Here is a 15,377-nt window from a genome sequence, read left to right as displayed (position 1 = left end):
TTAAAGCTCACGACCAAATGACTGATAAACAGAGCAGCTGGATGAACTTCGTGAGTGAGGTAATGATCATCTATAACTGTTGAGCCGGAGGGGCTGACAGAGTTATGTAGAGCCCAGGTGAGATAGCAATAAATACCTTGCAACGTGGGTCCACCCCGCATAAAACTAACATTCTAACTTGCACTTGCTTTAAAACGTTCCATATAATGTCTAAGACACAATATAAGTGTAATTTCACTTGTATCACTTGTATATAACATTCATTCACAGTGTCTTCTCGATAGAGCAATAGAGCACCACTATTAGAACCAAAAATTGCAGAATATGAGGCAGAATTAAGACCAGGTCGATGGTATCTAAAGCAAATATTGAACTTAAAGCTAATCCTAAGGCATCATATAATTTGCTGTAAAAATTTAGTCTGCTCATTTGTTGATTTCAAAAAAGTCTATGGCTTGACTCCCAGTTTATTGTTGCGAATCACTCTTCCAAATATTAAAAAACAAAACAAAACAAAAAACAAAATTTAGTCACGAAAACACACTCGGACCGACACGAAGTCCAAGATTAAATTCACGGGAGGAATCTCAGATCCCTTCGAAATCAAAACGGGAGTAAGACAAGGAGATGGATTCTCTCCTTTACTCTTCAGCTGCGTCCTTGAAAAAGTGATTCAGCGATGGTGCAAACAGAAATTAGTCATCGAAATTCACCAACCAATCGCTTTAGGCAGAAGAAAATTAGCGATAGATTGTCTGGCATTTGCAGGTGACGTAGCAGTCTTAACTCGAGACATTTCAACAGCCCAAAATCAGATTGACTTTCTGGAAGAACTGCAGAAAATACCGGCCTCCAGATATCTTTTGAAAAGACAGAATACATGACCTGCCACTAACAAGCACGAAAACTCATGGAGACAAAATATGCCATAATTAAACGAGTGTCACAATTTAAATATCTTAATGAAACAATTCAGGAAAATGAACTTGAAAAAATGGCCAACGAAAGATGGAAAATGCATATCGACTAACCGAAAGTATCTGCACCAGAATGGTATCTCTAAGCACACAAAACTAACCGGAATACTCTGGTCTGAAGACAGAAAGGAAACCCATAGAAAAAGAATGAAAGTAATAAGGGTACAAAGAAATGCAAATGCTCACGTCTTAAGTAGCCTACTTTGCGCAGTTGAAATGGGTTTATTCGGAAATATATATAATAATCAAACTAATTAGTTTACGAACATCAAAGAGGCTGAGAGAGGAGATGTTGTTAGAACAGGGTAAGGTGAATCGAGAGGGAAAATTGAAGTACCTCTTTGCGAGTCGGAAAGCTGGTTCTGGACTGTCGATTGATTCAAATCACCTACAACAAGCGACGGCTGACACGCACACTGAATCTGAAACACCACACAACAGTCATCCGGCCGGAAGCTCTGCAAGCTATTGAAAATCTGGTAGAGAGAGAAAAATTCTCGCAGAGATCCCAGGGCCGGTACTGGAAGATGGAGGAATACATGAGACGTCACAATTCAGAGAGAGAGAGAGAGAGAGAGAGAGAGAGAGAAGCCCTCTTATTGTGCCAGAAAATGGAGAGTAGCTTCCTATGATCATCAGGCAAGGTGATATCCAAACAGAATGACCAACCACATGTCCACCTTCTAGAAAAGCGACAAAGTCAGTAGGGCCTACTACTTGGCTGACGGAGACTGGGAAAGACATAAAAGAACTCGGGATGACCGACTTACTGTCAGACAGATCTTAAAGAAAGCCCGTAGTTTTCAGGAAATAAACACTTAAGAAAAATGATACCCCCTGATTGGTGGAAAGAATGGTGCTACACTGGGAAAAAATGTGGCAATACTGGGCAGAGATCAAAGTCTAACGGTTGAACAACGTGGTCCCTTGTAGACCCTTCCGAAATAATAATAATAATAATAATAATAATAATAATAATAATAATAATAATAATAAACAGAATTCTAAAGACCAGATGGAGAAACTCGAGCTAAAAGAGGGGAAACTTTTAAGAAAGATCATAACACAAAATTTTCAGGGTAATAAGATAATGTACATCAAGAATGAAACACTCTACGAGAGAATTGAAAAACTCTCAGATACTATGGGAAAAGAGGGGGATAAAATTTTACGGCCATCTTCTCAGAATGAACTCTAATAGATTAACCAAAGAAATCTTTGACTTCTTCCGTAACCGCGAAACAAAACCCAACTGGTTTAAGGAAATTTAAAAGTGCCTAGTAGAATAAAAAATCACAGAAAATTGACTATTCGATCGAACAACTAAAGTAATAACTAAATATGAAAATATAAGCTTCCAAGACAAATCTACATTAAAAGTCAAACCTATTACTCGAAAGACGAGAAGAATTGAAAATCAGAAATAGTGGAAAAATACTGGCCACTAAAGAAAGAAATGATTGATTCAATGCACTCCAAAGAGAGTGAAACGAAAGAAGAATAATAATAATACAAGATAGGCCAAACTTTCAGGAGACATTTGTCACACACAGTAGAAGGAAATGTGTTATATGGACATGGGCCCGGGAAAACTTTATTACCGTGTTAGAATACATTTTCTACAACTCACCACGAAAAACACATAGGAACAGAACGTACCAGCATACCAAATGAAATTCTTTCTTAGATGAAATGTTCAACAAAATACCTTCCGTTAACATTGATACATTCGTCAGCCCGCCGTCGCATTAAATCTTCGATTTGCTGTTGTATTTCTGGAATATTGCGTATTGGGCTGAGGACGTGGGGCTGTGGGACGTAAGGAGGGTGCGCTAGATGTGAGGCTATGAAAAACAACGTAGCAGTTATTTTGTCGCAGTTACGTGCCTGTCACTGTTACAAATGTAACGAGGACAAAATATAACAAGTACAACAACAGAATAACTTACTAGTGAAAACAGTAACTGGGAAGTGGGAACTGTAACTAGTAGTAGCTTACAGGCACAGAATGTGACCTTCAGAGTGAGAGCGCTTTCGTAGAAGATTGCTTTAAGTCAAATATACTATAGTGTATTTGTTTAAGTTGCTGCTGTCAACTGGAAACTTAAGTGTAAACTATGCCCGGTTCCTTGGCCAAGTGGTTAGCGTGCTGGCCTTTGGTCACAGGGGTCCCGGGTTCGATTCCCGGCAGGGTCGGGAAAATGAACCTTCATTGGTTAATTTCGCTGGCACGGGGGCTGGGTGTATGTGCCGTCTTCATCATCATTTCATCCTCATCACGACGCGCAGGTCGCCTACGGGAGTCGGATCAAAAGACCTGCATCTGGCGACCCGAACTTGTCCTCAGACACTCCCTGCACTGAAAACCATACGTCATTTCATTTAATTTCGGTGCTGACATATTCAACTGCTCAGGGGTAATCGTTCACTCGTATAATTTTTCTTGTACCATGAATAAATTAGTATGCTAACTTTCCATATTGATATTATAGATAACATATTATATATAACATTACTTCATTTTACTTAATCGATCCTCTTGTACCGGTTTGTGTCGAGGTTTGGCAGACAGATCATCATATTTTCTTGTCTTCTATCAGTGATCGGGTCATTATCAAACTCAGTCCTCTAGATTTCAGAAAAAAACGCTATGTTGTCTTCTCATCTCATCCGTTGTCTGCCTCTCGTCAACTTCATAGCAAATAGGAATGCGTGTTTTGCTGCACCGACTTTCAACAGTGTAGTGATGCGTGCGCGCATGCGCGAGTGAATGAATGGGACTTCGCATCACAGCTGTAAGGAGACAAGCTGTAAGCCGTGACCACCCTGTGACCAATAAAAGGTGAGTAACGTTGGGCGTTATTTTTAACTGCTACTTTTCACAGTTACTTTAGTGTAGCAGTGTCAGATGTTGCAGTTATACAAAAATAACCGTTTGTCACACCTCTACTATGAGGAGCAAGAACACAGCCCAACTATCGCTGGTGAGTGGGCCAGCGATAGACACGAGCTACATCGAGCAGCCCCGAAGTTAGCCGAAGCACTGTTGAAAAATCGCGGTTAAAATTTGCTGTATGTGGTAGGTTTTGATGAAATTTTAATTTCACGATTTTGCGTTCTTGATGTAATCAACAGAAATGAACCAAAATATTCTGGTAATTACGATTTTTATAACATCAATAGGTGTACATTGCCTAAGTTTATATAATTACTGTAAACTTTTAGTTTTTTTACGAAAAGTAGACAGTAAAATACGTCAAGACAATTCTTTCTAACACGTTCTTGAGTCAGTTATTCCTACGCCAACAAAGTTTTCAATATCAAACGAAACTGGAACAGCGTAAGGTAATTACACGTCATATCCTCCCCCATTTCTCATTGTTTTGCTAACATCTTCGAGATGCAGCCGTTTATCTTAAAACAGAAAATCCCGTTGCTAATGGGTTGTAGTATTACGGATGTAAAGGACAGTGTATAGTGGTGGTGGTGGTGGTGGTGGTGATTATTGTTTTAAGAGGAAGTACAATTGGACAATCATCCTCCATATAACACTAATCAGAGACAGAAAATGGAAGGGATCCGACACTTCGAAACATGAAGGTTTCGGTCAGACAGACAAGGGCCATACAGGGCGTGAAAATAAGAGACTCCCTAGGCCTCACAACCTAATACCGTTGGGGTCGTAAGAGAACAAGAGTTGAGCAAGGGAGGTCGGATAGGATAGATGAAAGTGAGGAGCCTGGCACAAGTAAGTGGAAGCAATGGTAGGACTTGGCTAAGAACCGCATGGTTGCCAACCCACGCTCCGAAGTTCAGAGCCTCTGGGGGTCCTTTTATTCACCTCTTACGACAGGTAGGGATAGCGTGGGTGTTATTCTACCGCCCTCACCCACCGGGGGAGGATAGGTCATATAAGACTCTCGCAAACTCCAACTAGAGTATGGTTCCAGCGTATGAGACCCTCACCAGTATTACTTAATTGGAGAGGTGGTAAACATCCCAAGAAAAGCAGCTCGATTTGTTATGGGTGATTTCCAAGGAAAAAGTAGCGTTACGAAAATGTTGCAAAGTTTGTACCGGGAAGACTCGTGGTATGTTCCTAGCAGTCAGTGGAGAATTGCGTGAAATGACATTAGTAGACGATTAACTTTAAGTGGTGTTTTTAAAAGTAGGAAAGATCACAGTATGAAGGTAATGTTGGAATTAGAGGGGACAAATGGGGGCAAATATTCGTTTATAGGAAGTGGAGTAAGGGATTTGAATAATTTACCAACGAAGATGTTAAATAAATATCCAAATTCTTAGCAATTATTTAAGAATAGACTAGGTAAACAACAGATAGGGAATCTGCCACCTGGACGACTACTCTAAATACAAATGAAATGAAATGGCGTATGGCTTTTAGTGCCGGGAGTGTCCGAGGAAATGTTCGGCTCGCCAGGTGCAGGTCTTTCGATTTGACACCCGTAGGTGTTCTGCGCATCGTTATGAGGATGAAATGATGATGAAGACGACACATACACCCAGCCGCACTGCCAGGGAAATTAACCAATTATGGTTAATTCCCTTCCGGGAATCGAACCCAGGACCCGTGTGACTAAAGGCCAGCACGCTAACCATTTAGCCATGGAGCCGGACACCCTAAATACAAATCGATGGTGACTGATGATTTATTTATTTATTTATTTATTTATTTATTTATTTATTTATTTATTTATTTATTTATTTATTTATTTATTTATTTATTTATTTATTTATTTATTTATTTATGAGATGATTGATTGAGTAATGTCTCTTTTTGTTTACATCTGTGTAAACATCAAGTAACGATATATTTGAACATGTTATTTTTCAAAGGAGTGAACCCCCAGATGTTTTATCCACGTACCGCCACTGATATGGATTAATATTATGTTGCAGATCTCACTAAAAACTCATTTCCCCGTTCGTAATAGTGAGCGTAGCCGTTCGGACTCCACTCGAACAATAAATCACCCTTACATTTTACTATTTTCTGTGTTTTTTACGTCTCTCTCTGATAACATTCCTTCCTCCAGCCATAAATATTAACGTGCGCAGTATTAATGACATTCTTGTCCCTGATGGTCTTTAATTGACTCCGTTGCATCTGCCCGTGCTAGCAGCAGCAGGAAATCAGACCTGCTTCTGTCTGCCGATAAACATCAGACTGACCGCCACGGTGACTAACAAACTAACAAACTACAATACTTTGTATATGACGGCAATACAAACATACTCTTCCGCGTGTGTGGTAAAACCATTTTAAAATACAAACACAAATTCCTATCAATAAATCGTGGTGTAGAAAATTTGTAGCGTTGTTGGTAAAACCAGAGCTATTTTGAGCGGGAACGCATGCCTCTTAGGCTAGTATTACACTAACAAAGAAATTTGTCACAGATCGTTTTTCAAATATTTTGTGCAAGTTAACTTTTATAAAAGATTATAACATACAGCCATTGCACCATTACACACATAACATATTTTACAACTTATACATTTCATACTGGTTCAGTATTGACTATATAATACAAAGAAATTTCAGTTCTAATAAAATATTTTATGTCGGTGCGACAAAAGCCACTAGCAAAAATAATAAATAAATAAAAGAATTCAGTCGACAGAGCAAACTTGATAAGCACGTTAGAAGAGTTTGGGATAGATAAAAAAACTAGAAATTTAATCAAAGAAACCATCACTGACACTACAGCACAGGTTAAGTTTATGGGTATGTTGTCAAAACCATTCAAGATCGAAACAGGTGTCCGACAAGGGGACGGGATGTCACCACTCCTGTTTAATGTTATACTTGAAAAAGTGGTCAGAGAGTGGAGGAAGAGACTGACGGAATTAGGGGTGGAAAATGGAATATCACTGGGAAGATCTGGAGTCAAAATTGACTGTCTAGCATTCGCAGATGATATGGCAATACTGGCAGAAGACACTGAAACAGCCAAGGTACAAATTGAAACACTTCAAGAGACTGCTGTAAAGACGGGACTTCAGATATCCTTCGAAAAAACGGAACTAATGATTCAGGACAAAAAGGATCCGACACAAAATATTGTCACCAAATATGGAACAATTAAAATAGTACAGAAGTTTAAATATGTAGGGGAATGGATAACCCCAACAGGACTGCCAGGAATAGCATTACAGGAAAGGGCAAGAAAGATGGAAGCAGCATACCAGTTATGTCGAAATGTCTACAATAAAAAATCAGTTTCATTCACTGCAAAAATCAGACATTACAACACTGTCATCAAACCAGAAAGTCTATATGCGATCGAATGTATTCCACTGAACAGGAAGGGCTTACTAGAAAACATTGAAAAGACAGAAAGAAAGATCTTGAGGAAGATACTAGGGCCCAGGAAAGTGGGTCAAGAATTTAGACTGCGACCAAATGAGGAACTATACAAAAGGACCGAAAAAATCACAACATCCTTCAAGAAGAGAAGACTCTGCTTCTACGGACACATTGAAAGAATGCCACCAGAGAGAACAGCCAAGCGAATTCTGGAGTACATGGAGAACAGGAAGACACAAACTAGCTGGCTTAAAGGGGTCAAGGAGGATATGGAGGAAAATAATATATCACAGCAGGTAGTATACAACAGACAGGAATACAGAAAAATCATCAACAAAATTAAGGGATTCCAAGATCAAAGTAACAAAAAACGGACCGGCAACAACTGGTCACGAGAACGTAAGGAAGCCCACTCCGAAAGGATGAAGAAGTACTGGGCCGATCGAAGGAGGAAGAACCGTAAATGAATGATGCTTAACGTGGTCCATAGAGAGACCCATTCGAAAACAAGAAGAAGAAGAAGAAGAAGAAGAAGAAGAAGAAGAAGAAGAAGAAGAAGAATTCAATAAAGGGTCCACCTAATCAGTACTTGTCAGTTATTACATCGAGTGGCCAAAAATCATGGGAAGACACTGCATGTGATATTAGTAATGGGTTGCACCTCCGCGATCACTCAAAACGGCAGCAATAGGGCGCGGCATCGACTCTACAAAGTGTTGGAATCTTTCTGGAGGGATCTGGACCCACGCGTCTTGTACTACTACCCACTATTGGTCTTGTGTAGTTGGTGCGGGGGCCATGGAGCGTACACCAGCATTGACAGTATTCCATAAATGCTCGATTGGATTAAGATCGGGCGATCTGGAGGGCCAATCCATGGTCGTAACTTCACTGGAGTACTCCTTCAATCACCTGCGTGTCACCACAGAGCGGTGACATGGCGCATTGTCCTGCTGAAACATGGCATCTCCATCAGGATACTCTAGGACCAGAAAGGGATGCAGATGGTCTGAAAGAATGTCCACATAACATGCACCTGTAAGCACCCCTTGCAGCCAGAAATTGGGGCCTAATTGAGACCATGAGAACGCCGCCCAGACCCGAACTGAGTCACCTTCCACCTGGACACAAGTCTGTTGACATAGCTTCATGGGGCATACGCCACACTCTCACGCGGCCATCAGCTCGATAGAACTGGAACCGGGAATCGTCGGACCATACCACACGCCGCCACTGCTCCATGTCCATTGCCGATGTTCGCGGGCCCATGCACGTCGTTGAACTCCGTGTCGAGGTGTCAGGAAAGGGACACGAGTTGGTCGTCGGTTAGTAAAACCTATGCGGTGCAGTTGCCTCCTTACAGTCTTGGCAGAAATGGGTGCCTGACTACCAACGTTCAACTGGGCGGTGATCTGACTCACAGTAGCTCGTCGAGCGCCCAGTATGGTTCTGCGGAGGCTACGTAATTTCCGTTCGTTAAACACTTGTGGTCTTTTCGTGCAGCGGTTTACGTAGGTGGTAACATTCTCTCTGCGATATTCAAGATCCATCCGCGACACTCTCTCTCTCTCTCTTTCTTAGCATTAATCCCGACTTGCAGGGTCTGCTGCTTTGCTACATCTCCTCCATTTCTGTCTGTCGTTGACATCTTCTGGTGTTAAGCCAACACTGTGCATGTCTGCCCTGATGTTGTCAGTCCATCTCTTTGCCGGTCTTCCTCGTGGTCTTGTTCCCTCTGGGTTGATGTGGAGCGCTGTTTTGGCAACTGAGTCGTCCTGTTTTCTCATGACGTGGCCGTACCAGCGGAGACGGGCTTCCCTCACTGTTGACCTGGAAACCCGAATTCGCGTGTAAACTCCGCCGTATCGCCGATGATCATTCCACGTTCAAAGTCGGTTAACTCGCGACCTGTTGCCATCTTCACGACACTGGTGTCTGTGACAGACTACTCAGCTACGCTGGATCTAGCCGCAACGCTCAGGGGTCATACACGGCACAGTTTCTAATGGGACACCCCTTCCCTTGACTTTCGGCCTCTCCATGTATAATAAAAACGCTAAAACATCAATTACTAGAATGTAACGATTACAATTTGATTTCCAGAAGTAAATTAAGAGTAGTCCGCTTCTGTGGTGTAGTGGTTAGTGTGATTAGCTGCCACCCCCGGAGGCCCGGGTTCAATTTGAAAAGTGGTAGGCCTCCGAGGACTGGAACGGGGTTCACTAAGCCTCAGGAGGTCAACTGATCGTAAGGAGGGGGGTATGTGTTTGATTCCCACATCAACCGCCCTCGAAGTGGTTTTCCGTGGATTCCCACTTCTCCTCCAGGCAAATGCCGGGATGGTACCTAGCTGAAGGTCACAGCCGTTTCTTTCCGTCTTCCAAGTCTATCCCTTCCAATCTTGCCATCTCCCCACAAGGCCCCTGTTCAGCATAGCAGGTGAGGCCGCCTGGGCGAAGTACTGACCCTCCTCGTCGGTTGTATCCCCCGATCCAAATTCTCACGCTTCAGGACACTGTCCGTGAGATGATGATTATAGTTTTTGGAGGAAGTACAACTAGGCAACCATCCTCCTTATAATAGTAAGCAGAGAGAAAAAAACCCGGAAAGGATCCGACAGTTCAAAAAGAAAAGGGCCACGAAGGGCGTGGAAATGAAAGACTCCCTTCGAGTGCTCTAATATCGTCGGGGTCGGAAAAGAACAAGAATTGACTAAGGGAGGTCGGATAGGGTTGATGAAAGTGAGGAACCTGGCACAAGTAAGTGAAAGCAATACCAGGACTCGGCTAAGGGCCCCGCGGTCGCCAGCCCACGCTCCCAGGTTGAGATCCCCTGGGGCCCCTTTTAGTCGCCTCTTACGACAGGCAGAGGATACCGTGGGTGTTATTCTACCGCACCCACCCACAGAGGTAACTGCCCGTGAGACGGCAGAGGTGGGATCCCTCGCTAAGTCCGAGGGAAGAACCAACCCTGTTGGGTATACGGATTAAGAAAGAATGAGAAATTTCTAGTAAAAAAATACATTTCGTGAGAAGTAAGGATTATAGTAAAAACTCTGCATTTGTATGTCGTCTTCTCCTTCTTCAGTATAATGCGTCAATGATCGAAATGAAATTACCCTTTTTATTTGAGGTGTGGTCAATATGGTGTTAGTGTAGCCTATTCCTCTGGCGTAACTTCAAACACTCACAAGTGTTGAGAATAAAGGTGGGATCCATGTTAGGAGTATGATGTCATCTGCTCTGATAGTAAATTGCAAGTAATGGTGAGTAGTTCCTGTCTTCACAGGACGTAGTCACAGTAGGATGTATCGTTACGAACACGTCTTCTCAAAGCTCCGTCACGACGTGCGAGCAATTCGGCCTTTTAGGAGGCGTGGGATGTTCCGCCTTATTTCTTAAATCAGACCGATAGGTTTATTCTTCCACAGTGGTAGTTTCCCTAGTAGAAACCTGTGTTTTTCAGGAGTTCTTTCTGTATAATATTCCTGCTTAGGAGGTAATACCAAGAAAATAAAACTCACATGTAAATTTCTCCAGTACATGGGAAAGAATAGAATAAGTATTTGTTTTTGGGAAAAGAATATTCCTCAGACCGAGCGAGTTTACCGTGCCTTTCCGTGTAGCGGAGAAAATGTTCTAGTTGAGAATTTTTAAAACCTCCTTGTTCGCAACCTTAAAACGTTGTCTGACTTTAAGGAACGCTCATCGGGTGGAGGCGGTAGAATATAGCCACAGTATCCCTTGTCTATCGTAAGAGGCAGCTGAAAGGGAAACCCAGAGTCTGCCAGCTTAGTAGCAGCGCGGATTGGCGGCCACGTGGTCCTAGATGAGTCTGGCATCCCGTCCACTTACTAGTGTCAGACGGATCAGTCCAGTGGTAGCGGGGCTGGCGGTTCAAGGCTTGTGAGAGGCCCATGACTGTTTCCTAATTCAGTAGCTGAAGAGTGATTTTTACATATTGATAAAGCTACAGCACACAGCACATTATTACAGAGGATTATTCCAAACTTCGGTCGTCGTAGTGAAAAGCTTTTATATTCAAAAGAAATACGCAGTGGCGGCTGTTGCAGAAATACAGTTGTGTGCTGTAACCCAACCCCACTCCAAAAAATACAAATATTTAGAAACATACCGGTATGTGGTTTTCAAGGGCTCTCCACTGAGTTTTCCACACTGAACAAACATGTAAACAACCCCAGCATATATACATATTATTCATAATAAGACTATTAAACTATATAATTAAACACGCAATAACGCCTGCAATGGCAAAATATTCACGATCTCAAACACTTGGTGTGAGCGCGCAAAAAACTCATGACAAACTCATTCGAACACACTTTGCAACTTGAATTCTGATATACATTCATACAGTACAAGAGGATCTACTAAAATTCACTGTAAATCATCAAAGTCTACTAAGTATGGCACTAATTCTTCATGGCATTTCTTTGTAAAGTTTTTCAATAGCCTTCCTGAGCATATTCGAGAAGCCGCTAACTTACCCATCTTTAAAACCAAGCTTGTTAATTTTCTAAAAGTAAAAATGGCAAGCCTATAGAGTACTGATTTAGTATACTATATCACTGCTGTTCATATTTGGTTTCTATCACTAGGATATCTTAATATTATTATTATTATTCTTCTCCATTTTACAGTATATTATACTTTTGTTCTAGAAGCTGATGTTCTCAAATCTCATCTTTGTTGCCAAATGTAATTATTTGTACTGCACCATTATGAGCCTTGGCTCAGGTGCCTCTTTTGAAATAAAAAATAAAAAAAACAGAACTTCCCAATGTTACCAACATCATTGAAATAAAACCAGCAACGTCGTAATGCAAAATTATATGCTATGTTTTTATAGTGTCATTTATAAACTAGACATTTTTAATTAAAGAAAATCACAATATCATGGCCTTATTTTGACAACATAACAAGTACATTTTTTTTTAGTTTATCGATTTACAAATGTGGCTATGGAATAGGCAAGTTGGTAGGATTCTATCCTCTTTGGTATTAAAAGACCTGGCGCGAACAGCTCTATAGTATTTTGTTTTCCCGTTTGCTTTGAGTGATCCCCTCTTAAATACTACCGCTGACTGAAGAGGGTGCCATCTGCCACGTTCTCATATCGGTCGTAATGCAAGTGTGACTAGTGCAAGTGCTGCCTCTCTGTGGTCGAACGAAGAATCGCTGTGAAGTGATGTCTTGGCTGTTGTTTCCACAGCTTATCGGAACACATTCTCTTTGTATCGGAAAAGTTTGGCACGCATGCGCAAAAGGCAGAGTTCCTGGTTTCTGGCTGAAAGCTCGCTGAGCTGTGATCGCACAGCACCCGGCTTGAGGGGAGTTGAATAATTTTCTATTCTTTGGCTGACGTCTTTTTCAATGCACTGTATTTGATTGTAGATAATATTTTTAAACTAATTTATTATCCCAGTAGGCAATGTGCTGCAGCACTTCAGCACATAAGGTACGGCCGCCCCTGGAAATACGGTAGTTATTTCTGAAAGCATGGGGGTTTCCCAACCTGTTCCAATAATAACCACCCTTTGCTGCCACTCACAACAATCAACAAGTCTTTTGAAGTAATTAGCCAGTTGTGAGAACCCAGTAGTCAGCGAAGAAACTATAACAAAAACAGCCTCCTTATCTAAACTCTAAATTCTGAAGTCTAAATCAGGGCCACGCAGGGTGCATGCAACGGTGCGTTGCGCGGTGCACGGTGCAAAAGACGACTTCGCTTGGTTGAACAGAGTGCAGACCAAAGAGGATAGAATAGAATAGAGATGTAACTCAATGATAAATTTTGGTACCAAGCCACTAGGCGCTAGTAGTTTCAGTCTCCCATAAGAGATAGCGCCACAGTGCGCATTTTGTGCAATACCTTACTGCTATTATCAACAGATAGCGCAGAGAAGTAGCATCCGGCGCAGTGACGCACATCCGGTTATCCTTACAGCTTACCCCTCCCCTCCCCGCCCTTCCCTGCCCCGCGACCTCCCCTCCCCCCCCGGCCGTCGATAATAATGCAGTTCTACTACTTCCATATCCAATATATTGTAATTCATATATTTTTATTTCCAAGTACTTACTATGTTGTAAATAATGATCTGATGCCCCTAGTTCTTATGGCATACTATGTTACTGAGAACATAACGTCACGCCTCAAAGCAGCTCTTAACTTCAAATGAATGATTGACACATTAATACAAAGCTGGTATTATAACAAATAAGAAATCCCTTTAAAAGCAAGACAGCAGAGCACGCCACATGCAACCATATGCAAGAGAATGGGGTATCACATCAATATCCAAGTATCACATGAAAATGAAAACAGAATTAAATGCACTGAGACAGGAAACATATAGAACTACATTAATAGAACCATTCAGCTTTCAGCCCCTGAGGTGTACTCAGACAGGAAATACAGGATTTCAAGAGGACTAGCGAAGATATATTTCTAATAAACAAGCACAAGGAACAAAGTTTTACAGCACAAGCACATGGGCACTTGGAATTCAAACAACACAAATACTATAGCATCATGGGAACTATCGCTTAAAATCGATATAAGTTCGAAATAGGTTAATCGATTGGGTAAAGTCGGATTCAGTGCAATCCAGCAATATTATCTCCATAATGCTTGACGTTATATGACTACTTCTTTGTTAGAAGGACCCAATGATTGAGGTTAGACTTGAAATACTTCAGGTAGAGACACACTGCCTTTAATTATTAATATCGCTCATTTCATGCCTACTTGCGTGCCATCTACAGAACTTGTGTACAACTATCTTCACTTTGTGTATGACCTCCAGCGCCATCTAAAATCAGAGACGGAAACTACCTGAAGCTAGCTACAGATTGGAACCATAAGCCCCATTAGACTTTCACTGGGGTGGTGCAGACCCCCACTTCTCGATTTGGAGCAATAGCGCTGTATCTCTCTTTCCCCACGCCTGTCTCGCTCGCTCCGTCTGTCTCCCTTTTCTTCATTTGCTTCGTAGCGCTCCAAATCCGAGCCGAGCTTAGCCGAGTCGCACCGATCCGAGCTGAGTGGGACCGATGCACTGTGCACAGGACCTCTGCGCCTCAGTTTGCACGCGTGAGATTTTGGGCGTTTGAGAGGCCCTGCTCTAGAGCCTGTTTACAACTCTCAGCAGTCAGTGTAAGTAAGTAGGCCTACGATGGACGGTTGAGTTGTAAATAGTAGTAAATTATTTGGTCCTAGGAACGAGATTATTTCTTAATATTGTGACGGTCAGCGTGTTTTGGTTACTATAATATTGGAAATCTGCATTTCTTGTGTGTGTGTGTTCGTACCATGTAAGTGTATTATTTTTATTCCTTCGGATTTAAAAACTAAATTATGTAACTTATTATTATTATTGTTACTATTATTATCATCGTTCATTCCTGTTAATTGTAATAATATACAACCTTGTACTACGAAATGAACTTGTAACTTTCCTTATCATGAAACGAGGGATCCCTTTTTAATTATCGTGGGAGGCCCTCGAGCTTCTTAGCGCCGCTAGTGCGGATGACTGTTATTTTTTCCTATCCGACCTCTCTTGGTCAACTCTTGTTCTTTTCCTACCTTAGTGACCCTTCCCTTTCTTTCGCCGATATATTCATTTTTCCAAGTGTCCGACACTTTTCATTTTCCTTCTGATTAGTGGTAATAGAGAGTGGTTGCCAAGTTGTACTTACACCACCGCCACCACCACCACCACCACCACAACACTATAAGTAACCTTCTCCATACCCACATTTCAAAGGCTTCCAATCTCAGTATTTCACTAGTTTTGATAGTCCAGGTATCTGATTAAGAACAATAGAACGGTCTAGACGTTAACATTTAGCCAGCTTTTTCTTAATCCTTTGCTTATTCTACAGTCAGCGGTCTTCGTTTCCTTCTGAAAGCTTCCTATGTATTCCTATCCTTGCTCTTATTTCTTTTCCCGTCCTCTGTCACAAAATTGTCTACAGTCGGATTCAAAAGTATGGATACTCGAGTTTAAGATTCTATAAGAAATGAACGGATCCACTGATCGCAAA

Source organism: Anabrus simplex, chromosome 13 (genome assembly GCF_040414725.1).
Source record: "Anabrus simplex isolate iqAnaSimp1 chromosome 13, ASM4041472v1, whole genome shotgun sequence".
NCBI classification, from domain to species: domain Eukaryota; kingdom Metazoa; phylum Arthropoda; class Insecta; order Orthoptera; family Tettigoniidae; genus Anabrus; species Anabrus simplex.
Note: the sequence above shows the minus strand (reverse complement) of the source record.